The sequence below is a fragment of the Dryobates pubescens genome, chromosome Z (genome assembly GCF_014839835.1).
Source record: "Dryobates pubescens isolate bDryPub1 chromosome Z, bDryPub1.pri, whole genome shotgun sequence".
Classification (NCBI taxonomy): Eukaryota; Metazoa; Chordata; class Aves; order Piciformes; family Picidae; genus Dryobates; species Dryobates pubescens.
Genome location: NC_071657.1, coordinates 90,337,154 through 90,361,992, shown reverse-complemented (window position 1 = coordinate 90,361,992; position 24,839 = coordinate 90,337,154). Strand labels below are relative to the sequence as shown.

General features: G+C 39.7%; 1 protein-coding gene across 1 annotated transcript in view; it reads right to left on the bottom strand.

The window, feature by feature from the left end:
• Window positions 1-17,648, bottom strand: part of NIPBL (NIPBL cohesin loading factor) — a 172,123-nt gene extending 154,475 nt beyond the window's left edge. The window contains exon 1 of the mRNA XM_054179014.1: window positions 17,343-17,648. The gene's annotated coding sequence lies outside the window, so the exon portion shown is untranslated. The remainder of the gene's footprint in view (window positions 1-17,342) is intronic.
• Between the last annotated feature and the right edge of the window lie 7,191 nt (window positions 17,649-24,839).

The following is a 24,839-nucleotide window of genomic DNA, read 5'->3' as shown; positions in this document are numbered from 1 at the left end:
GATTGGATGTTAGTCAGTTAGAAGGCAGAAAGGCTCTGTAGAGGGACCTCGACCGACTGGACAGATGGGCAGAGTCTAATGGCATGGCATTTAACAAGTCCAAGTGCCAGGTGCTGCACTTTGGCCACGGCAACCCCATGCAGAGCTACAGGCTGGGGTCAGAATGGCTGGAGAGTTGCCAAACAGAGAGGGACCTGGGGGTGCTGATTGACACCCGCCTAAACATGAGCCAGCAGTGTGCCCAGGTGGCCAAGAAGGCCAATGGCATCCTGGCCTGCATTAGGAATAGTGTGACCAGCAGGAGCAGGGAGGTCATTGTGCCCCTGTACTCTGCATTGGTTAGGCCACACCTTGAGTACTGTGTCCAGTTCTGGGCCCCTCAGTTTAAGAAGGACATCGAGACACTTGAGTGTGTCCAGAGAAGGGCAACAAGGCTGGGGAGAGGCCTTGAGCACAAGCCCTGTGAGGAGAGGCTGAGGGAGCTGGGATTGTTTAGCCTGAAGAAGAGAAGGATCAGGGGTGACCTCATCGCCCTCTACAACTACCCGAAAGGTGGTTGTAGACAGGAAGGGGTTGGTCTCTTCTCCCAGGCAACCAGCACCAGAACAAGGGGACACAGTCTCAAGCTGTGCCAGGGGAGGTTTAGACTCGAGGTGAGGAAAAAGTTCTTCACTGAGCGAGTCATTCGCCATTGGAATGGGCTGCCCAGGGAGGTGGTGGAGTCGCTGTCCCTGGAGGTGTTCAAGGGGAGATTGGACATGGCACTTGGTGCCATGGTCTAGTCGTGAGGTCTGTTGGGACAGATTGGACTTGATGATCCTTGGGGTCTCTTCCAACCTTGCTAATACTGTGATACTAACCTTTCTGTTAAAACATGTAACTGAGAGGAGAGCAGCTAAGCAGCAGCAACAAAGAGATCCATTCCTGTGGTAACAGGGGCTGCTTACTTCTGGAAAAAACTAACTTAAACTCTTCAAATTAAACTCACAGGACATGATCCAAGGGCACACCTCAATTTATAATCCTTTTCTTCTTCTTTAACAGCTGCTATGGGAGATCATAAATTAGAGCTTGCAGAGCCACAAGCAGTCTTCCCAGGCCAGATGTTTGACATAACTGTTGGCATCCTTTGGCACATGATAGTATTTGTGTCTGAGACAAATTCATATAAACAATAACATTCTTTATAGTACTAAACTGCTATCTCACATAATGTAACATCCATTTGTGCTTTCCAGATTCATATTACAAGGAACTTGAGCTCTACTACTAATTATTCCTACTGTTTACTTAGAGCAAACATCCTCTTCTAGATCTTCTGACACATTCACTGTCAAGTAAGCATTTCTTAGTTCTGAAAGATTTAAAGGAAAATTTTGAAACAGGACTCTCTGCTTTTCAGTGGACAAGTATCTGAGTCAATATCCAACCATACATAAAAGACTTTTAAACAGGTGATTCCCCAAAAAAATAAAAAAATCCATTTGTCTGAAGCTCATTAACATATATATAAACATACCACTGATTAGTATGTTAGTAAGCTACATCAGTGTTGAATGGACTATGCTCAGTTCACAAAGTTATTGCAAAGAAATCACACCAAGCGAGAGATTGCATCTTAGCAATTAGCACTCAGGCCACAATCCATCCCCACACCATCCCTCCCAAATAAAAATATCTTTAACTTACAAGGACTGATAAAATGCTTAATAATGATGACAAACCCTGAATTAGCTATTGAACAATACTAAGTACAAGAGAACCATTAAAGCTACTGTTGGGTGTCAATATGGTAAATCTAATCTATGAATTTACTAAAGAAAACCAAATAGTTCCTAAACAGCGGTGTACATAAGACTATTCACTGCTATAATCATTAAGTTCAGTGAATAAATATTTTACTGTATTAGAATATCCTGACATTTACAGACTAGGCTATTTTAAGTCCATCTGTAATTTTCACTTATTTCAGGAGCCAAATTAGTTTGTATCTGTCATGTAGTTAAGCCTGTGTAAATTCAATGAAAGCATGCCATTCACAGGTAAAATTTTAAAGTAGAAGTTTACACACAGTCCCATTAATGAACCTGGATGCAACTTGATTGATAGAATATTTATTCATCAAAATAACACACATGAAACTAAACATCCACATCAATGTGAATGCCATTTTACAAAAAAAAAAAAAAAAAAAAAAGAGTTCTGTACAGCAAATTTACTATCTTTCATAACTGCTATTTCCAGAAAGCCACCTTTAAAACCAAAGTATGTCTACCTTCTAATCTTTGTTTTTCTCTACAATACAGCATAAGCACAGAACTTTCATCATCATAGAACTCATATAAGGTTTTTATGTTCTTGTTTAAAATAGTTATCTGCTTATAACCAACTTTATTGTATCTTCTAACAGGATTTCAAAAAAATCAATGTATTTTATAATGAGATATTTCACCCATTTTCACTGTCCTTCCCAAAACACTTGTTCAGATTTACACTTGTGTCAGTAATTAAGGGCAGGCAGGAGGTTTTTCAACAGTTTTGCTTCAGACAAACACTGTTCTCTCCTAAAATTCACATATGGTGACACTGACTGTCAGCCATCTTTGGGCAAATTGATTAGCCTAGACTCTCAAGTTACTGTGCATCAGCTGACTTTCAATAATTGTGCATATACACTCAGCCCATAAAGCATGCCAACTAATTCAGCCTTCTTTAACTAGCAATGAAACACGGTTAACGTTAAACCAAGTTATGTGCAACTGCTATAGGCTATATATAAACAACTGAACAGTCAATGTAGCTGAGCATGCAATGATTTTAAATTATCAGGATTTAAGAAGTTATGTCAGATTCTCAGAAGTCCTACAGATCTTTTTGTAAGATTTCATTGGCTAATTATTGTTCAAGATGTGATTAAGAACTTTAATCCCATGACATCATGTCTACTTTGAGTCTAGATAAAGGACTTGTCAGGGATAACCACAAATATTTACAGAAAAAGAGCAATTCCTGTTCAGAGGCATACTAATTCAGTATAATAATTTAACATGTCACTAAACTAAGTAACTAACTTTCATTACTCTTTCTCCAGGTTGCAGGCTAAGATTACAGTGTGATGTGGAAAAAAAATGTTTGCCTTCCAGTATTATGAGGGCTCATTCATGTAATGATAGTTAGAGAATTTCAGAAAAAACAAAATTTAAACCATAACACTTTAAATTGTAATTACTCGAGTATTTTAATTATACTTTAAGTGGTAAAAATAAATTATCTATTTCTATAAATAACATGACTAATCATCACATCATAACAGATAGAACTAGAGGCAGTTATTCCAGCAAGTAAATATGCAGACCCCTAACTCAAAACAATCTTTAATATAGTAACCCTAAAATGCACACTGTCTTCCTACAACTCCGTAAAAAATTAAGTCACCTCAATTATCACCAGGAAAGTTCACCTACAGCTTAATTTGGTGCACATCAGAACTGCCACTATTTTTGAAGAACTAAGCACCTTTACACACATTTTACAGCTGAACCTGGGCAAGATCTTCAGACTAGGAAAGCCCAGTCATACACATGCTGTGCCCATGCCTAACACACAAAACTGGGCACTGCTTACTAGTCACTTGCCTCAAAGCTTTCATTCAAAAGTCTCAGAAGGACAGAGGAAGAACACTTGCTCAGGATAACAAACACACAGATTCTAAAATCTTCCTCAGTCCCAGCATGTATTTGTCACTATCCACTGGGGCTGATGACTGACTAAGACTTCATGGGGTAGTGAGCATTCCCTTCTCTTGTCCAAGGATACTACATCATAGTACAAAGTTAATTAGAACAGAGAAGAAAAAGATTACGATTACATATGAAATAAATTATTTAAGCTCTTTTTCAGGAAGCACAAATCTCTTCAATGTCTTCTGTTGAACAACCAATATGGATCTCTTTCAGCACTACAGGGAGTTGGGAGTTCCAATCTGAATGCCCACCCCCCCCAGACTTTCACTGTCACTCAAGTCCCTTCCTGATCTCATTTCAATTCCTTTTTATGATGTAGAAATAACAACTAAAAATTTTACTTATTGCACTATGACAGCTGGTTTACAAGGCAATGCTTAAAAAATGTAATAAATGCATTTCCATATGCTAAAAATCCTATTATTAATTTTTTAAACATTTAACTTAAAAAAAAAAAAAAAAACACTGTAAAATAGAACACTCAACACAAAAAAAGTTCACATCAATAAACAGTAATACATTACTTTTACTGTGCATCAACATAAAACTTTCTAGACTTCTACCAGGAAATTCAACACACCCAGGCTGAAAGATTACCTTTGTGAAGTCAATTAGAAGTTAATAAATGTCTCTTGCACTCAAGAATTCTGACACAGTCCTTAGATTATATTACTACTGTGTAACATTCTCCTCCCACAATCAGGCCCTGACTTCATTCACCTTACAAGGAGGGACCTGCCCTAGAAATGAATCAGAGACTATTCATAATGTTGTGAAGTTTCTTCTATCTATGATTTTCCACCTTCAAGTAAAAATGTAAGAGAAATATGAAGGGAAAGAGCTGCAGATCAGACAGGAGGAAACATAAAAATCCCACTCTTGGAAATCTTCTGTTTTTACTACTAATGGTAAATATTTCTGTGTTCTGTTCAGGTTTCTTTTCTGCATACTCCAAAGCCCGATTTGATAAAGCACTGATTAGTCATATTTGCAACCAAAACTAACAAAATCTGTTCTAAAATTATCACACACAATATGATGTAAAAAAACTTCCAGTCCTACAATTACTCCAGTTATATTTGCAAAGTTACAAAGACACTTCAGTTCCAAAGCCGCATGATTACACTCTCTTCAAAAACATTTGTAAAAATAAGTATATACTTGTGAAGCATTCCCATATTGCAATACATGTCAAAGAAAGCTCTGAGCAGAGCTTAATTATGTGATGTCATTAAGGCAAAGGATTACACACTGAGCACCAAAGATGTTTCACCATACCAGAGGGGACTGGAAACAATGTCAATAGAATAGAATAAACCAGGCTGGAAGAGACCTTCGAGATCATCACATCCAACCCATCATCCAACACTATCTAATCAACTAAACCATGGCATCAAGTACCCCATCAAGTCTCCCCCTAAGCACCTCCAGTGATGGTAACTTCATCACCTCCCTGGGCAGCCCATTCCAATGGGCAATCACTCTCTCTATGAAGAATTTCTTCCTAACATCCAACCTAAACCTCCCCTGGTGCAGATTGAGACTGTGTCCTCTTGTTCTGGTGCTGGTTGCCCGGAAGAAGAGACCAACCCCCACCAGGCTACAACCTCCCTTCAGGTAGTTGTAGAGAGCAATAAGGTCTCCCCTGAGCCTCCTCTTCTCCAGGCTAAGCAACTCCCAGCTCCCTCAGCCTCTCCTCACAAGGCTTGTGCTCCAAACCCCTCACCAGCTTTCTTGCCCTTCCCTAGACATGTTCCAGCAACTCAACATCTTTCCTAAACTGAAGGGCCCAGAACTGGATGCAGTACTCAAGGTGTTGTCTAACCAGTCCTGAGTACAGGGGCAGAATGACCTCCCTGCTCCTGCTGGCACACTGTTCCTGATACAGGCCAGGATGCCATTGGCCCTCTTGGCTGCCTGGGCACACTGCTGGCTCATGTTCAGCCTACTGTCAACCAGTACCCCCAGGTCCCCCCTGCCTGGCCGCTCTCCAGCCACTCTGACCCCAGCCTGTAGCACTGCATGGAGTTGTTGTGGCCAATGTGTAGAACCTGGCACTTAGATGTATTAAATCTTGTACCGCTGGGCTCTGCCCATCCACCCAGCCTGTAAAGGTCACTTTGCAGAGCTCTCTTACCCTCTAACAGATCAACCCCTGCCCCCAGCTTGGTGTTGCCTGCAAATTTACTGATGATGGACTCAAGGCCCTCATCCAGATCATCAATAAATATATAAAAGAGCCTTTCCCCAAGGCAAAATAAACAATATCTAGAGCCCAATCTACACTATACTAATACACTCTGCTGTTGTTTTGTTGGAATTTTTAAAATAAAACAGAAAGAACCCCAAAATACCACAAATCACACAACTCAATTAATTCCACACAGTGAAACAGTTATCTTCTTGTTAGGGAAAAAAAAAAAAAAAGTGATGACACACTTAAAGACTACCTGAGCCCATTGACAAAGATGCCAAATGCAGACAGGTAACCTGAACGAAGAAACTCCCTATTGTTTGCTTTTACAAACAAATAATCCACATTTCTGAGCTGCCTTTTTTTTTTTTTTTTTTTTGTTTTTTTGGTACCATGTGATTTCCTTAGTTTAGGGGAACAAAAAAAGGGTGGGTTATGGGGCAAAAGAAAGACAATTCAAACACATTCCTGTGTGTGAAATAATGCTTCTTTGACCAGTCAACCCTTGTTCTGCACTTCTGTCTTCTCAGGCAATTTGTTCTTCTTCCCCTTTATAGGCTCCTTCGGTGCATATTTCCTACCCACTCCCATCCCTGCACTGTTTCCTTTGACTGTACACCCAATTCCAATGCATCCCTTCTGTCTCAGCTTAGTGCTGTTTCACAGAAATTCCTGTAGCTCTCCTCAAGGACACTTGTATTTGCCCCCCAGAGGTCCTTTATTCAGTCCTCACAGTTCAATCATTACTTCCTTAGGAACACCAAGCTCTTACCTTCCTTTTAATTCCTGCCCTTCAAACTCTCACTTCTTCCCCATTCTGTGTAAGTCTGGTGCCCATCTACCACTCTTCTCCTCCAGGTGTTCCCAATTCTAGCCACTTGCAACCTCAGTTCTTGCACTTTCCACATTGAAACAAATCAGCACTGTAGATAAGCAGGAAACAATACCAGAAACTAAGAATCTGCACCACATCTCACTGCTTAGAACAGTACTCATTTGGAAAGTCCTGCCATGCCTACAAGATTTTTCACCATTAATCAGAGAAGTCAGCTCATTTTTCAGACACTAGTAACTTGCCCCATTTTTGGACACATTTTTGAATGTCTACAGAATGCACATCCCTAATGCAAAAAGTCACCTCATTCTTAAATTTTACAAGTACTTTTCCAAAGAGAGAGGTTGTTCCAATTACTTGAAAGGGGGAAAAAAGGGTCAGAAATAAGTTGTAATGTTTAGGGGGCTGTTTTTTTAAATTATTATTTTATTTTTCCCTAGCACGATCCTTAGGAGCTGATGAAGTATTTGGTTTTTTAGCACTATTAGAAGAATCAGTTAATAAAGGCCAGTCACTCAGCATGAGCGAAGCCTAGCAAGGTCAGAAACAAAACCTGTGTCTTTAAATACTAAGTGTCAGGAACCAGAGGGTCTTTGCTGCCAGTCCTACCTGTAGAAAGGAGTTGGGAGAAACATGCAGTCTTAAAGTCAACTAGCAACCTGTTACAACAATATTTCAGTTCCCTGTACCTGGCAGATTTTAATAGGATACACTGTAGTTTTACTCTGTTACAGCTTATGCCTCAACACGAGGTTTTAAGGAAGCTGCCAGAAGAATCAATCATCACTGAGCATGCTAATAGAAGAAAATCCATTTCACATTATTAACCAAAAAAAAAAAAGGCAGGAAAAAGAAAAGATAAAAAGGAAAACCTAGCATCTATATAGTAAAAGGCAATTATATCTCCTGAGTTTGAACTAGAAATGTAATAAATTTCTCCTTTCAGATGAAAAAAAAAAAAAAAAATCTAAACCTAAGCTAAACTGATTTTATATCACCACAAAGTACTCTCCACAAGTTGGGACTATACTCTTAATATAGTCATATTGAATTTTCCCCAGCTTTTAGACTACAAAGATTCCAGATTATTTTTCCTACAGGTGCTAGGATAGTCCCTGAGTGTAGGATCTGATGAGGGCTCCCCAAATTCCCACTCCTGGCCTAATATCTAGCAAGCATAGTGAGGAAGAAGAGAAAGCCACATATCTAAATAGAAACTAGATTGCAAGAAAAAGGGACAGCCTCTAGAAAAACCTAAGACTTGAAAACAAAATTTCAGAAAAAAAGTTTTTGTAACCTCTGTTTTGAGACCCTGCTCAACACAGAAGACATAGTGTTAGTGCAACCCATATCTCTGTTTTGAGCTATCACAGGTGTGGTTTTATTCAAGAAGCTTGATAAATGACAACATATTTTTTTAAATGTCAGTACTATAAAATCAAGCATTAAAGTATGAAGATATGTCAGAATTAAGATGGCTTACACCTACAAGTTAGTCCCTTGTGCATTACCATATATATTCGTTAAATAATCATCCATTGGTTTTTCTTTTCCACAGGATTTCTGCTTCATATATGACATGTGGCACATATACCATGAAATAAATCAAGAGTTACAGAGTAAAAAGAGATGCTTTCTGTGAGACATTATTTAGGCATCTGGAAGAAGTCTCATGATTGCCAGCCCTTGTTCTCAAGGTAGACTTCAACTTCCCTCTAGTCTGCTGTAAATACAACACACCAAAGAGGGAGCAGCCCCAGAGGTTCCTAGAGCATGTGAAGGATAACATCCTGACAGCTGGTGATGGAGCTAGCTAGGGAAAGCATCCTGCTGGACCTGCTGTTTGAAAACAGAGAAGGCCTTGTGGGTGCTGCAACAGCTGGGGGCTGTCTCAGGCACAGTGATCACAAAATATCTGATAAGAGTTCCCAGTTGTTGGAGAAGTAATGAGGGGGGGTCAGTAGACTTGCCACCTTGGACTTCCAGCAGGCAGACTTTGGCCTGTTTTGGAGACTGGTTTACAGAGTCCCTTGGGAGGCAGTCCTGAAGGCCCAGACAGTCCAGGAAGGCTGAATACTGTCCAAGAGGGAAGTCTTAAAGGTGCAGGAACAGGCTGTCCCCATGTGCTGAAAGACACATCAGCAGAAAAGAAGGCTGCCTGGCTGAATACAGACATTCAGTGGCAGCTTAGGAAGAAAAGGAGAGTTTATGGTCTTTGGAAGAAGGGGCAGGCCACTCAGGAGGACTACAAGGCTGTTGTGAGGCTATACAGGGAGAAAATTAGAAGGACCAGAGCACAACTGGAAATTAATTTGATTTGACTGTTAAAGAAAACAGGAAGTCTTTCTACAAATATATTAGGGGGGAAAAAGAAAAAAAAAAAAAAGAAGAAAGAAAAAGGAAAACTAAGGAGAACCACCGTCCCTAGTTGGATTCACAAGAAAACAGTGGTGAAAGATGAGGAAAAGGCTGATGGCCTCAATTTCTCCTTAGCCTCAGTCTTTAACAGTAAGGCCAGTTATTTGCTGGTAACACTGCCCCCTGAGCTGGAAGTCAGAGATGGAGAGCAGAATGAAGCCCCCATAATCCAAGAGAAGATGGTTAGTGACCAGCTGCATCACTCAGACATACATAAGTCTACAGGAGTGGATGTCACACACCCAAAGGTACTGCAGGAGCTAGCAGAAGTACTCACCAAGACACTTCCCACATTTACAAGCAGTCATGACTAACTGGGGAGGTTCCAGATGACTGTACGCTGGCAAATGTGACACCTATCTACAATAAGGACCAGAAGGAAGAGACCTCTAAGTCTGACATCAGTGCCAGGGAAGGTCATGGAGCAGATCACCTTGAGTGCCATTATGCAGCATGTTCAGGGCAACCAGGTGATCAGGCCCAGCCAGCACTGGCGCATGAAGAGCAGTTCCCACTTAATGAACCTCATTCTCTTCTATGATAAGGTGGCCTGATTGGTGGATGAAGGAAAAGCTGTGGATGATTACAATAGATATAGACATGCTGGAACATGTCCAGAGAAGGGCCATGAGGATGATCACAGGGCTGGAGCACCTCTCCTATGAGGACACACTGAAAGAGTTGGGGCTGTTCAGTCTGGAGAAGAGAAGGCTCCGAGGTGACCTAATTGTGGCCTTCCAGCATCTGAAGGGGGCCTACAAGAAGGCTGGGGAGGGACTTCTCAGGATATCAGGTATAGGACTAGGGGGAATGGAATGAAGCTGGAAGTGGGGATATTAAGGCTTGACGTGAGGAGGAAGTTCTTCACCATGAGAGTGGTGAAGCCCTGGAATGGGTTATCCAGGCAGGTGGTTGAGGCCCCATCCCTGGAGGCTGGATGAGGCTCTGGCCATCCTGATCTAGTGTGGGGTGTCCCTGCCCATGGCAGGGGGGTTGGAACTACATGATCCTTGTGGTCCCTTCCAACCCTGACTGATACTGTGATACTACTATGATACAATGGATTTCAGTAAAGCCTTTGATACTGTCCCCCACAACAACATAACCACCTGGCTGTCCTAGGCCTCAACAGGCATACACTCTGCTGGATCAAACACTGACTGGATGGCTGGGCCCAGAGAGTGCTGGTGAATAGAGTTAAATCTAGGTGGTGGCCCCAGGTGGTGTACCCCAGGGCTCACTGCTATGACCACTCCTGGGTAATATCCTGATGAGGAGATCGAGAGCAACCTCAGTAAGTTTGCATGTGACAACTAAGTTAGGTGGGAGTGTTGATCTGCTGGAGGGTAGGAGGGCTCTGACAGGCTGATGATTGATGACTGGAGGCCATCATAAAGTCTTCAATGAGGCCAGGTGCCAAGTTCTCAGCATGGGTCACAACATGGACAGCTTGGCAGAAAGGATCCTGGGGGTGTTGACTGACAGCTGTCTGAACATGAGGCAGCAGTGTGCTCAGGTGGCCAAGAAAGACAAGAGCATCCCTGGAATAGTGTAGGAAAGTGATTATTCCCCTGTACTCAGCACTCATGAGGCTGAAGTTCAAATACTGTGTTCAGCTTGGGGGCCTTACTACAAGAAGAGCACTGAGTTGCTGGAGTGGGTACAGAGAAAGGCATTGAACATGGGGAAGGGGTCTGGAGAACAAGTCTTATGAGGAACAGCTGAGAAGCTGGGATTGTTTAGTTTGGAGATGAGAAAGCTGAGGGGAGACTTTACTGTTCTCTGCAACCACCCAAAAGGATGTCATAGTGAGGTGAGGGCCAGTCTCTTCTCCCCAGTATTGAGTGATATTAGGAAAGGAAATGACCTCAAGTTGAACCACAGGTTTAGACTGGATATTAGGTAAAACTTTTTTTACTGAAAGTGTGGTCAGGCATTGGCATCAGCTGCCCAGAGAAGTGGTTGAACCACCATCCCTGGAGGTATTCAAAAAGGTGCAGACATGGCACTTTGGGAGATGGTTTAAAAGCCATGGTGGTGTTAGATTTGATGGTTGCCCTCCATGACCTTAGAAGTCTTTTCCAACCAAACCCATTTTATTGTTATATGATTACACTTCTTAACCAAGGATTTTAAATAAAACATAGTTAATATATCCAACTGATTACAAACACTTTCTCAGCCAAAATACGTTTTGCTGGAAAATGCCATTTTTCTAAATAAGATTTTCTTTTAAGACATTAAATGAACCAAACAAACAAACCTATTTTCTCAGAAAACTTCCATTGCAAGTAAAGATACAGATATAAAAAAGAGAAAAAAAGAAAAGGCTGAGCACTACATATTCTACTGTTCTATAACATACTCACAGCCTTTGCACCATGCTTAAAGTATACGACATGAAAAGCCACATAACAAGAAAAAACCTCAAGTGCTTCTCAGCCTGGTTCAGAGTAGGCATTTGAATCTGGACTTCCTACACCCCAGAAGCAATGGTCCAGCTAGGAACAAACTTACTACACCTTATGATCATCTTGCTTTCCTAACAGACCCATAGAGCAGCTGGCAACACACTGACATTGCAATGTCAATGGTCTGCCTACCAGGCTACAGTGGTTTCTCTTGAATCTGATCACATCGGCTACAACAATTATCAGTTTAAGAGTCATAGAGTTTTATCCCTAACAGGCAATAACCAATGCTTAGGATAACTTTCAGCAGGAACAAGTAAGCCTGGAGGGTAACAAAATATAACATTTTGAGCTTCTGCCTCCAGTACTGCAGACAAGCCATTTAATTGCTTGTGGGATTTGGGTTATTATCTAGTTGTCTCCTTGCTTCCTGATAAACTTTAAGAGATTTTAGTTTCTTTCACAATACAGAGGGTGATTCTTTCTAATTTTTCAGGACAGGATATCTATTCTTTTCCAGCTGTTGGTGTGAGCAAGACAGATGAAACTTAATAGATGTTTAAGGCTACCAGCAAAATCTTGTTCTATATATCTTAGGGATCCAGTATCAGAAACAACGAGCCTGATACTTTGAAATGCAAGCACTCACAATCTTAAATAAAATCAAAGAAAACACTATGAACTTATTAAGTGCTGTAAAGTAATTCTAACAAGTCAGAATAATAAAACATGTCAAATTAAAGGAGATTCACAAGCATTTTTAAAATTCCCTATTTTGACTCAGTTTCAGTCTTCCAGCTGTAAAACAGAAATAGTATTTCACAAATGTGCAAATAAAAATATTCTCTAGTGTTTGTGAAATGTACACATCTATTTTCAGGTAATTCCTACAAACTAGAGGATGAACATATTCAGGAAAGACTGGGATGTATACAGCAGGCAATAAGGCCGCAGGCTGCACACTGAATGACAAATAAATATGAAAACTAGATTATAACACTACGACAATCAGCTGACATTTCCCCTGCACTGTATGAGGCATTGAATTGGACCTATGAGAGTTGGGGGACACAATAATACACTTTAAGGCCCAGTGTATAGAGAAGAGGGTTGAGTCATGCTTGTTTCTGTAATCTTAGTCTGCTATTTCTTTAAATCCCTTACTTTCGCAGCCTAGTGTTTTTTGACACTGCTCTTCTGAAATGCATTGCATGTCTGTACATACATATTGCTACAAAAACCACAAAGCACTTCAAATCAGAAGTAACCTGAAAAATTACAAAGGTTACCCATATAAAGAGTTTTGAGACCTCTGACTGCAGAAATAGTATCACTACTAAAGCCATAAAAAGGAATTTTACTAGATTTTTTTCTGACTTTAACCTGAAAAATAGTCTTCAATATTTGTTTATTTTAGTTATTTCAATAAACCAAGTAGTCACCTTCAAGTACAGTATCAACAACCATATTTGATTTGACTGGAATTCCATCTAGTTTCTACAGGGATGGATCAAAATCCTATTTCTCCTCCCTTTCGCTAGTGAGATTTTTTTCATAGTGAACAGTAGGAACAGGAAGTGAGACACAAATTACAGGTCCTGCACGATCTCCTCAGTCACAACTTCCTTACTGCCAGGGTAAAAGCCCTTCTTTCGTGTACTTTGGGGGTTAGAATAGCAGCTAAGAGGTATGCTTGAAGAAAATAAACCCCGTAAGTATACATTAATTTAAATGAAGGTTTTTAAGAGTAAAGACCTTATCAACTGTCACTTCCAAAGGACTTCCTTTTTTGACTATTAAAAAGGATCATTATTGTACAGCGTTATTAGCAATTATAACCAAGTATATCAATTTCAAGCCCTTCTTTTTAAGTGTCTCTGCACAACTGAATGTTCATTACTGCTAATGATTCAAAATCAGAAATTCACCTAACTTTTACCACTTTTAATAAAGACATATGAAAACAAAGACTGAAAATAAGCAGCATCACACTGAAATAGTGTATTTTTTTTAAAGGTTAAATAGTTCTAGCGCTGTATTTCATAACATCAGAAAACTACCCTAACACTGGGTGATGCACCTTATACCTATCAGACATCAAATTCTGAAGTTAACGCTATACACATTTTTCCAGTTAAGTATGCCCATAATTGTTGTCAGTGTCCACACATTCATGAAATACTATACACTCCTCTAGAATAATTTCTAGAAAGCATAATTTTCTAAATTGCATGACTTAATTTCTTTCCTAGGTCTAGATATTCAGAATAGAATTCTTTCCAGTCAGAGTAATTTTTCAACAACTTTATATTTCTTGTGCAATATCTATGAAATATTAATATACATTCCATGTCATGACTTTTAACACTTTGTAATACAATAAACACATAAAAGTATCACACTTGCCACAGAGCACAAGAAAATTTGCAACAGAAAACTTGTTATACCAATCCCTGGCTATTTTGCATCTTGTGTCCTTCAAAATATAGATTTATTTATATTGTAGGGGACTGCATACATAAAACATTTAAGGCTGCATTACCCTAACCATTATATGAACACAACCAAAAAGACAGTGGGTCTGTCCCAAGGAAATTATTATCCATTGCTTTGACTGCAAGAAGAGTCACATGAACATTAATGTACATGGAGTCTGAAACACGCAATAAGGTTGCCTGGGGATAGCTGTACTCTTATGCAGAACAGTGATCTGCAAAAGCATTTAGTGATGTCATTTTTCATCTCTAATCCTGGTCTGTTTCTCTTAAATCAAAATTTAAACATTCCAAATGTGGGAAAAAAAAATTACTATAAGTTAAAAAACAAAACAAAAAACCCACACATAAAAACCAAACAAACAAAACCAAAATGAGACAACAACAAAACAGCTTTAGAAGAGAGCAAGAGTCTTCAGAAAAATATTTTTTCCCAATAACTTCAGGCAAAATACTTAAGAATTAGAGAGGAAAGAAGAAAAAAAATAAAATGTATACACAGGAAACGAATCCAAGTGTACAAACCGGAAGATAGCATGAAAAACATATTTTCCTCTTTCAGTTAAAATTTGTGTTACAACTAACACCTTGAGAATTCTTAATTTTGTATTTCTATAACACAAAGTGTGTTAATGCTCCTTAGGTATCTAGCTGTTGTGATTAAACAGTGGACCAGTATGAACTTGTAATATAAAAGTAGTATGAAATTGACAGTACTACTTCACACACAAACTCTTAATAAATGTGCTAATAAAAAAAAATCTAAACAAAAATAAGTCCTCTTATAAACATTTTCACTTTAAATACTTCTGTATCCTAAACACATTTCTCTGAGATAAATAAATTTACAACTACATAAAGTGTGATAAAGCAACTAGTTTGGGATTAATCATGTATGGCTCAGAACAAAACCGAAAGGAAAAAAAAAAAAAAGTCAAGAAAAATAAGAGACCGCATCTTATCTTTCGCTCTATAAATATTTTTCATACCAAAACCCCATATTTTCCGATTAAAAAAAAAATATCCAACCCCCCCATAAAACAAATGCACTGTAAACACAACCCTGGCTAGATAAACTTGACAGGAACTACATACGTACAGTAGCTCATTTCCTGCTCATATCTGGTGTACTTAAAGCAAACCTTCCTAAACAAAAAATAAGCCAGAGAGGTTTGCGGTTGTTATCATTACAAACTCATTTTTGTTAAAACAAAAGCTGCTTGTACACGCGACAAAAGATATGCCAGAGCGAATGCCGCTTCCTAGTGATGAAAACAACCCAAGAACTGCAACTACTTAGGCACAGTCCTTTCTTTCCTGTAAAGCAGTTACACTTGGCCTCTAAGCATGCTACAGACCAACAGAAAACAGCAATTCTCTCACTACACACTGAAACAAGGACAGATAAAGACAACTAGTGGCTCCCTGTGCAATTCACGAAGTTTAAAAATAAAAAGCTGCTTTTTCGAAGTGTAAATGGTTCGTCTCCACGCACGTAGGCCTGAGGCCTTGTTGCAAACAGTGTCTAACAGGACCAGGCAGCACAAAGACAGGAATGGGAGATTAGTGGGAGGGAGGGAGGCCGGGATTGGGGCTCAGCAGGATCTTCAGGCTTTTTAAAATTCAAACTGCTCCCTGACCAATACAAATCATGGACACGCTACTGACTACTACACGGATTTACAGCATTAAAAACACGCCTTCTACGTGACAGCTATATTAACTTCACCCTTTTAAACATGTATCAGGGCACTCAGAGGCAGGATAGCACGGGTTTATTGTAAGACTCTAACCAATGTAATAGAAAGTTACTCTATTAGATACATTAACCATTTGTAATTACAACAGATTTGCCGGAACAACTGAGAAACACCTGAGAAACAGGGAAATGATGTAATCAATACTTGTCTGCCAATTACAAATTTCCTTTCTATATGAAAGATGAAACTTTGTATCCTGAAATTTCCCTAAATTATGTCATTTCTCTAGGAAAATTACTAGTTCACAGAGTGCCTGGTTTAAATCTATCTCAATTTTTAGTAACACTCTTAACTCTATCACACAAATCCAAGACTTTACTGAAAATTAGCTACCATTTATGTATAAAGACCTGACACTTTATCAACAGTCATTTACAAAACACATTTGACCTGTTAAAATGACACCTAATTACATAGTCAAACATCATGGACACAAACAGCCAATAACAACCTCAGGATTGCAAAGTGATATAGCCTGACAAGAAAGGATGACACTTTTTAAGCTTTCCTCACTTTCAATTTAATTAAATTTATGTTTGATTCTCAAGTACTTTCAGTAAGACCTCACCTTGGGTTAAGATCTCACTTGGTCCCTTAAAAGTCATAAACACAGCAGTCACAGCATAAACACATACACACAATCCCTCTCCTGTTTTCCATTTGTTAGAAGCATAACATAGTATTTCTTCTACATTCAGTACATATTCCTGTAATGTATACAGCACAGACACTGAGACTTTGTGGACCTGATAGAATATGCTTGCCTATCTGTATTTCCGGCGTCTGCAGGTGTCCGTGTTGTGTCAATTAGCCCACAAGAACTAATTTTATGCTATAAATATACTAAGTGCTAAACACACTAATCAATCGCTGTATTTTTAGAGATTAAATCTCTCTACATTATAAATCCATAAGCATCTAAACTTTTGAATGTTCAAATGCAGTTGATTAGATGGGGAAAGCAATAGCGAAGAGGTGGTATTTTTGTTCCTGGGTATTTACATTGTCTCTCATCCTCTATTCCTTCACTTAGTCCTTCCCCACTTCAGGGGGTTGTCTGCACTGGGACCTTGCTTCCTTGCCGTAGGTGAAGTTGCAAATATGGCAAAGGATCAGTGCACATTTGCGGCTAATTGTATTGTTTCCTCCTCCTGCTGCTCCTCTCCGGGTTGAGGCCTGTCACTGGGAAGCCGCTTCGCCTCTCTAATCCCCGAGCTAGAGTAAAGGCGCTGGCCGGCGGGCCTGCGCTCTCCACCGGGCCTGAGCCTCCCGGCAGCCCGGGAGTAACCAATCTCCTCCGCCAAACCCAAGTGAGCAGGAAGGGGGCCTGCGAAATAAATGCCTCCGGTTGCTACTTATGCCCCTCTGCCCTGGATAATAGCTAATTCGCTCTGTTCCCGGCAGTGCTGGGCCGCCTGCGCTGGAAGGCCCGACCCGCTGCTGGAGAGGACAGGGAGGGGAAGGGGAGACAAGGAGGGGGGATTACCTGAGCAAATCGGCGTCTGAATCCAACGAAAATCCGAGAGAGGGGGAGAGAAATCCGCCCCCCTCCCTCCTCAGAGAAGCCGCCGCCGCTGGGCCGCCGCCGCCGCGAAGCAAGAGGAGGAGGGAAGATAATATAACAACAATAATCCGGGCCGGGAGGGGGGCTGGCTCCTCTTCCGTCTCCTCCTCAGTGCAGCGAACATGTAGAGCCGGGGGGCGAGCGGCCGAGACAAATCCCTTCCCCCTGAGCCTGCTTCACAACGTCAACATGGGCCGGGCCGCGCCGAACCGGTTCCGAGACACACTCCGAGCCGCGGGGGAGCAGAAGGGTGGCCGGGGAGCCGCGGGGGGGGGGCGGCCTGCGCTGCCAAGGGGCCGCCGCCGCTGCCGCTCTTTCTGTCTGTGCGAGTGCAGGAGGGCGGGGGGAGGGGGCAGCCTGGGCACGGTGATTCGGTACCGAGCAGGGAGGGGGGTAGGGGAAAGAGGAGGAAGAGGAGGAGGAGGAGGGGGAAGAATCCTGTGTGTGTCTCTCTCGCTCCCTCTCAGAACAAAATGCCGACCGGAAGTGCAGCTGCAGGAATGACTCCCTCCACCGGCGCCAAACACTAACAGCCTCCCCCTTCCCTCCACTGCCTCCTCCTCGCCCGCCCGCTCCCTCACACAACCAGAGCCGCTTCCGCCGCCGCCACTGCGCTGCTCGGCGCCGTGCCGCTCCCCTCCCAGCGCCGCCGCAGCTGGAGCAGCTCTCTCCTCCTGGCCGTGCCTCGCCTCGCCTGGCGGCGGCGAGCACAACTGATCCTTCCCGGCGCGGCTCTCTCGCTTTCCCTAACCCTTCGGCTGCTGCCTGAGTTTTCTTTCTTTTTCTTGTTCTTTTTTTTTTTTTTTTCCCTTTCGTTTTGTTACGCGGAACAAGATCGGAGATTACGCTGAGAACTGCGCTGAAAGGAAGGCAGCCAGCAATTTGTGAAGAAGTGACCACTGAAAAAAACTCACATTTTGGTTCTTATTTTTGTCATCCCTAACGATGGTGGTGAGGAGGACTGCAAAATGCCACCTCGCAGGAGGCTTACCTAAAAAGGTGCCTCAAAATGAACCCACCAAGGCGGCAGTCTCCCGCCGACCCCATGCATGAGGTGTGTCAGATCCGGGACAGTCGCTGGAGTCGCTGTTACTGCTCATGCCCTGCCCTGTGGGTGTAAAGAGGCTGTGTCGCAGGTACTGGAACAACCGATGAGGAAAGCTTCGCCGGGGCAAGAGGTTTTCAGGTGGACACATCGAACCCTTTTTGGACCAACACGGGGGGAAATGCTGATGTTCGGGTGAAGGGTCTTTCGCAGGAGGCTGATGCTCCCCGCCACCACCAGATTTACTGGAAATATTTTAATTTGGGTTGTGAAGGCGTGTGTGGTGAAAGAGAATATCCTAATCTGAAAGATTTTCTGATGCTCCTCTGTACAGGTAAAACTGTGAATAATCATGCGCAGTATAATAGAGAAGAAGCATTTATATCCGACTGATTAACTGCATGTCGTCGTACTCACCTCATTTTGCTCCTCAGTCCCTGGACAAAAATTCCTTGATTTCTAGAAGTCTTGCTTGTCTGTCGACTTCAGGATTCGGCATTACAACTGGAGACGACTGTAAATACCCTGTGACATATAAAGACACACGTTCAGCTCTGGCTGGATATTATTTTCACAGAATGATAATATCTTACACCAATGTACTTAAATCTTTCCAAGTTTTAGGATTTCCTGAATAACATCTTTAATCCATATTTTAAATGCTTCTCTCAAGCTCAAATAACTATTTAAGTTCATAGCGTTGGATGAATCAAAGTTCATTTTACAAAATTATGTGCTTTTGTTTGAAAGTACAGAAATGAAGACGGCCCTGGAGAATACAGTAATTCAATACTGGAAATAGTAAATCTACATGTTACATACTCATCTAAGTTTAATGGTGAGAGAGTTAAGCACACTTTGAAAAAAGTCTTATTTAACCTTTATTCCAAGTTAATGTAAAAAGCCTTAGTCCTATAATTGTGCACTTAGAACTTTGTTACCCATTTGAAGTAATGGCAAGTAATTTGGTGTGACAAATATGTTTGTAAGTCTTTGCACTTATTTACAGCATATTAAACTCAAGGGGGGGAATATTAATGGACTACATATTTGGAATTCACATACCCATATATATGTGAACATACACACCTAGGAATACACATGAAAATGTGATTCTAAAAATAGAAACTTAGCCTTCAGTCCACTTCTAACAGATTGTTACCATTTCATGTCAATGGAGTCTTTCTGTGATTTTAGTCATTTATTTATGTAATATGTTTTTGTCTTACTTGGTGACTTAGTGTGTAAGTAAAATGTTAATGCTGAAATTCTCCTCTTCAAATGCCAAATACGGTTTAGCCAGTACAAACATAATGGTGAGAGACAGCACCTGTCTGCTGTTTCAGTCAGAATTTTCTAGTGAGAATGTCTCTGTAGCATTTTATGCTTTTAAAATCCCATTCAACTAAAAGAATTTGTAGAAATGGCTGTTTCGCCTGAGTACTATATTATTACCCGCACAAGAAAACAACTAATTGTAAGAGATTAATTCACCTAGAAGGTGGTGTTATAACACACATAAGCAAATCAGAATTTTCTTTTTCTCTGTAAAGGAAATTGAATTTTTATTCCATTAGGTATTAGAGTTAGATAGTGGTTGGACTTGATGATCTTAAGGTCTTTTTCAACCATAGTAATTCTGTGTGGTTTTGTATATGATTTTATGTGTGGTTATTGCAATCCACTTTTTAAAAGGAAAGATCTGATTCTTCAACTATGTTCTGACAGGTGGTTCCTTTTATTGCTTTTGTCTGTGCAGGTCCACTCACAGCAACTTAACGCAGAATGAAGGCTCACTTTGTTCCAAGTAAATACTTTAGTATGGCTTGGGGTTCATCTCGTGGTGCTTGAAATGGCCAGAAAAAGTGATAAAGCAAGTATTTCAGAATATTGCCTGAAAAACATATTGCGATATTTTAAACATAGCTTCTGTTCAAGGTCTTAGTCAAGTGGAGTGGAGGTAGTCCTAATCTATATGGGAGGACCTATGCAATCACACAACTATGACTGTAGCACACTAAGGAGAAGATACTGAACTGAACAAAGCTGGTGGCAGTGCACAGGAAGGCAAAGCTCTCTGATTTTCCCTGATAAATCCACACCTATATAGTCCTGAAAATGAACTACAAGTTTCAGGATAAATCTTCAGAACCTAATCCTACTCCCTTTGACATCAATGAAGGTTGTGTCTTCTACCCTAAACAAATGCCTGGGCTCCCATAAATCTAAGCCATTTGGACAATTGGTTGTTCTTGTTCTTCAAAGAATATTTTAATGCATCTTTCCAAAGCAGGAATTAAAGATCTTCACACAGACAGTACTGTTTTTAAAATGTACTTCTTAAGTAATCTTCACAAAATACATTATAAATTGTAGGTACCTCTCTTTCTGCTCCTTACAACTGCATACTGAGATGAGCATTCTACAGGCAAAGACAGTGCATGTACACTGTTGAATATAGTATAAAGATCTCTTTGCACTCTTCATTCTGATGTTAACTCTCTAACGAGTGGCTATTCAGCTTCATAAACTATGGATGGCAGGCAGTATTACAGCAAAAATAGACCTGGCACCACTGTTTTCTTAGAGGATGCTTGTTGTCATTTGACTTTTCCTATACAGTAAGTGAAAAACGTCTATTTTTTTCCCCTTTAATGGCTCATATAACATAATAGCACCTGTAATTTTAAGTTGTTAACTGGGTACACAAACATTGTTATAGTTTACCTTTTAGTAATTTACAGGTAGTATATATTTCTGGGCAGATTTTATAAATAAACATCATGTGTCAGTAAAATAATAATACTATTGTTATATATGTTTTATATTTTTTTGATAATTGAAAAGAACTTTCTCATAAAACCTTGGGAGCTAGTTATATGAATGTTATTAGTAATGCAATCATTACTGTCATCCTAAAAATTACTCAATTTATTAAGAACCTGATCTTAAGGCTGGACTACAACAGTGAGTAGGAAGGATGTAATAATGGCAACTAAAATAAAGTTATGTTTTTTGCATTGACTTTAGTTCACAGAAGCAATTAATAGTCCATGTAATGAATTCACTAGGGAGTAAGAAGTGGGAAGTAAACAGCCTAACTGTCTGATGAGGCTTTTTGTGGTATAGGTGAAAGAAAAATATGAAGAAGCATGCAGATTGAGGAGTGAAATATTTGTGTAGTTACTTGCTCTAAGCTTACACCTTAATGGTGACTTCCAATTTTTGTATTTTTTCCAGTAAGACGGATGGAGGTAATATTTTTTTTCCTTCTTAAATTCATTTGGCATAATCAGCCAACAGGAATTTAATATTAAATAATACTTTTTCATTTTTTTTTTCTAAGTGACAAACTAACTATCTCTACCATCTTAAGAAAGTGCCTCTGTTTGTATGATAACACAATATGTATTCTGTGGTAGCTATACATTTTCAAATGTGTATTTGTAAAAGACAAAACCCAGTTCTCTGCAGAGGAAAAGTGATGGAAGACCTCTAGTATTTGCATTGGTATCTCACAGATGCTATTATGGAAGGCCCTAGGGTTTCTGAATAAAGTTAAAAGATAATGCAAAACATGTAATTTAGACTATAAAACATATATAATAATAAAATCAGTTATATAACAGGAAAGATTATCCTGTTGAACAAGTAGGCTGTGCCAGAAATTTTATACTGGGGCCTTAAGAACAGACCTAATAGTTGTTTTTGTAGTGAAGATAAATTGCCAATTATACATTGTCATTGGAAGGAATCTGAAATCTGAGTAAAAATGCTCTTTAGGCACTTTGTGGATTGACCATTGGTGAACTTCAGAAAGGAAGCATGTACCATTCTTCTTGTAACTTCCCATAATTTGTTTTGTTTGATTGATTTTCTTATTTAATTTGAGCTTTATATAACTGTATACTGTCTTGGTTATGACAGGTACTGGGAAAAGAACTTACTGTTATGTTTTATAACAGAGATATAGAACAGCATGTCAGTTAAGTAAGAAATCCTGTGCTATTGCATGCAAGAGCTGTGAGGGCCACTATGGATCATTTTGAGAGAGAAAAGCATTCAGCCTTTTTTTGTTGTTTTTCTTTTCACTTTTTAAGGTGTAAAGGTAAATCAACACAGCTTCATGGACCAGTAAATCAATGTGAATATTCATCCTCTGGCAAAACACTGTAGTTAAAAATTGGCTTTAAGAACTCTTGTATTCAGCACAAGCTGAAATCACAGAATCACGTAATGTTAAGGGCTGGAAGGGACCTCAAAAGATCATTTAGTCCAAACCTCCTGCTGGAGCAGGATCACCTATACCTGATCACACAGGAAGACATAATTCTATGTATTAAAAAAAATTTGAGCGCACCATATCATGCTTAAAATGCCTTGCCGCTATGTTTTTAATGAACTTGTCAGTAAAAACATACTTAAGACAGAGATATGACTATCCAAACTGTGTATGTTAAAAAGTTTCTTGGTTTAAGTGTTTTAAAACTGCATCTTGGAAACAAAGCAGAACTTTTCTGTCCTTCAGCTACTGAAGTGTAAACCGAGAGATTCAATGGCTATGTAAAAACTGTGTTAATTTATAGTTTTGGGTGACTTTTGAACATTTTGTAGGTTTGCCAACTTTCTCTACTGCATTCCCAGTAGAGATTGCATTCCACTGCAAGTACTCCTATTAACGATGATACCATGGAAAGGCTGTAATCTGTATATCTGTGCTTTTGCTTGTATGTTTTCTGTGCAGGATTTAATTTGTCAAGGTGGCCTGTTGCCCATTATGTTGCTGTCTGATAAAACATATTACAGCTAGCTGTCATGGAGAGTGTTCTTTACAACCACTCTAAGAAGTATTTAAACTCTCTGGAAAAAGAACAGCCTCAAAGAAAGCTTGGGTACATGTCACCATCCAAAATAAAAACACATGTGGGTGGCACATGTTTTGCTAGATACTGAGGACAGGCATGTGTAGGGAAAAAAAGATGTAAAATGCTATAGACAGAGATTCAGAAAATACACAGAAACCCACCCACAGGCCTCAGCAATCACTAAGAATGTAGCTCTAAGAAAACAGCAGCAATAGAGATTGAAGATACTATCAACCAAAAAAGGACTTGAGACTTTGAGTGACATTATTCCATAGTTTCAGAGGATAAGAAAGTATACACAGTATCTATAAACAGAATGCATCAAAACATCTGATGTCATGGGGTTTGGTTGTGTTGTTGTTGTTTGGTGGCGGTTTTGGTGTTTTTTTGTTTGTTTATTTGTTTTGGGTTGGTTTGTTTGTTTTTTAGAGATAACGCACTAACCAAGACATAGCAGGGAGTACAGTTTTACTGTAAGACAGTTGCCTTATAAACAGATCCATGAATTACAATAGCCTGGCAGCATTCAAAATATTAATTTTCTTGTCAGGAAAATATGTACACGTGCATCATAAAAATACTTTTTATACTTTCACTCACTAGATTTTTTTCCCCTGAACTTACTTACTATTTTCATACCTTCCATGGTCCCATTGCTGTTTCCCCTAATTTCTAGGTTTCACTAGTGATCACTCTCTTCTGGTCAAAGTACTTACTTATTTCTCTTGTGTTTTTTTAGACAACGTTTATGTCTTCTCTGCCATTAGATTGTATTTTCTCTAATACTTTGGATTGCTTCTTTCTTACTTGCTCACAAAGGCAGAGACAGCAGTTACTTATCTTTCCCTATTTTGACTTTTCTTCAGTGGCAAAAATAATCCAAAATGTTAATCCCTACCTGTTCATCTCAAAAGAATCCACTGCCTTAAAAACCGTTCTCTCTATAAGCAATTATCTTACTGGTTTTATTTTTTCTGGTAATTGTGTTTATGGACTTATCAAATGTTTATAGATGCAAATGAAAAATGTCATATGAGTAGACATTGAATGTAAAACTTGTTTTGGTGAGTATGCCATTTTAATACTGTAGGAAAGGTATTTGTGTTTGAATAATGTTCGGATTAAAAAAGTCAGTTAAACAAGGGATAATCTGGTGGTAAAGAGATTGTAAAACCCATGCTATAAAATTTATATTTAAAGTATAGTGTTGCATTAAAACTACTTACATGAAAATAGGGTTTCACAAGAATTGTCATATATGTGCAGACTTGAAAATGTCATCTTTCTGTTTTGCAGTTTTTTGTATTTAGTTTCAGGAACTTCATTTAGACTATAGAGTACAAATGTTGTTTTGTTTTGTTTTTCATTTAAAATGTACACATTGTGCAGTTTATGATTGTTTATGAATAGCTTAGCCTCTTGCTTGCACAATGAAAAATTGGATGTTGCTTCGTAATCTTCAGAAGCACTGAAGTTGACTGTCCAGCAAAGGAGCATGTTGAGTAGAGA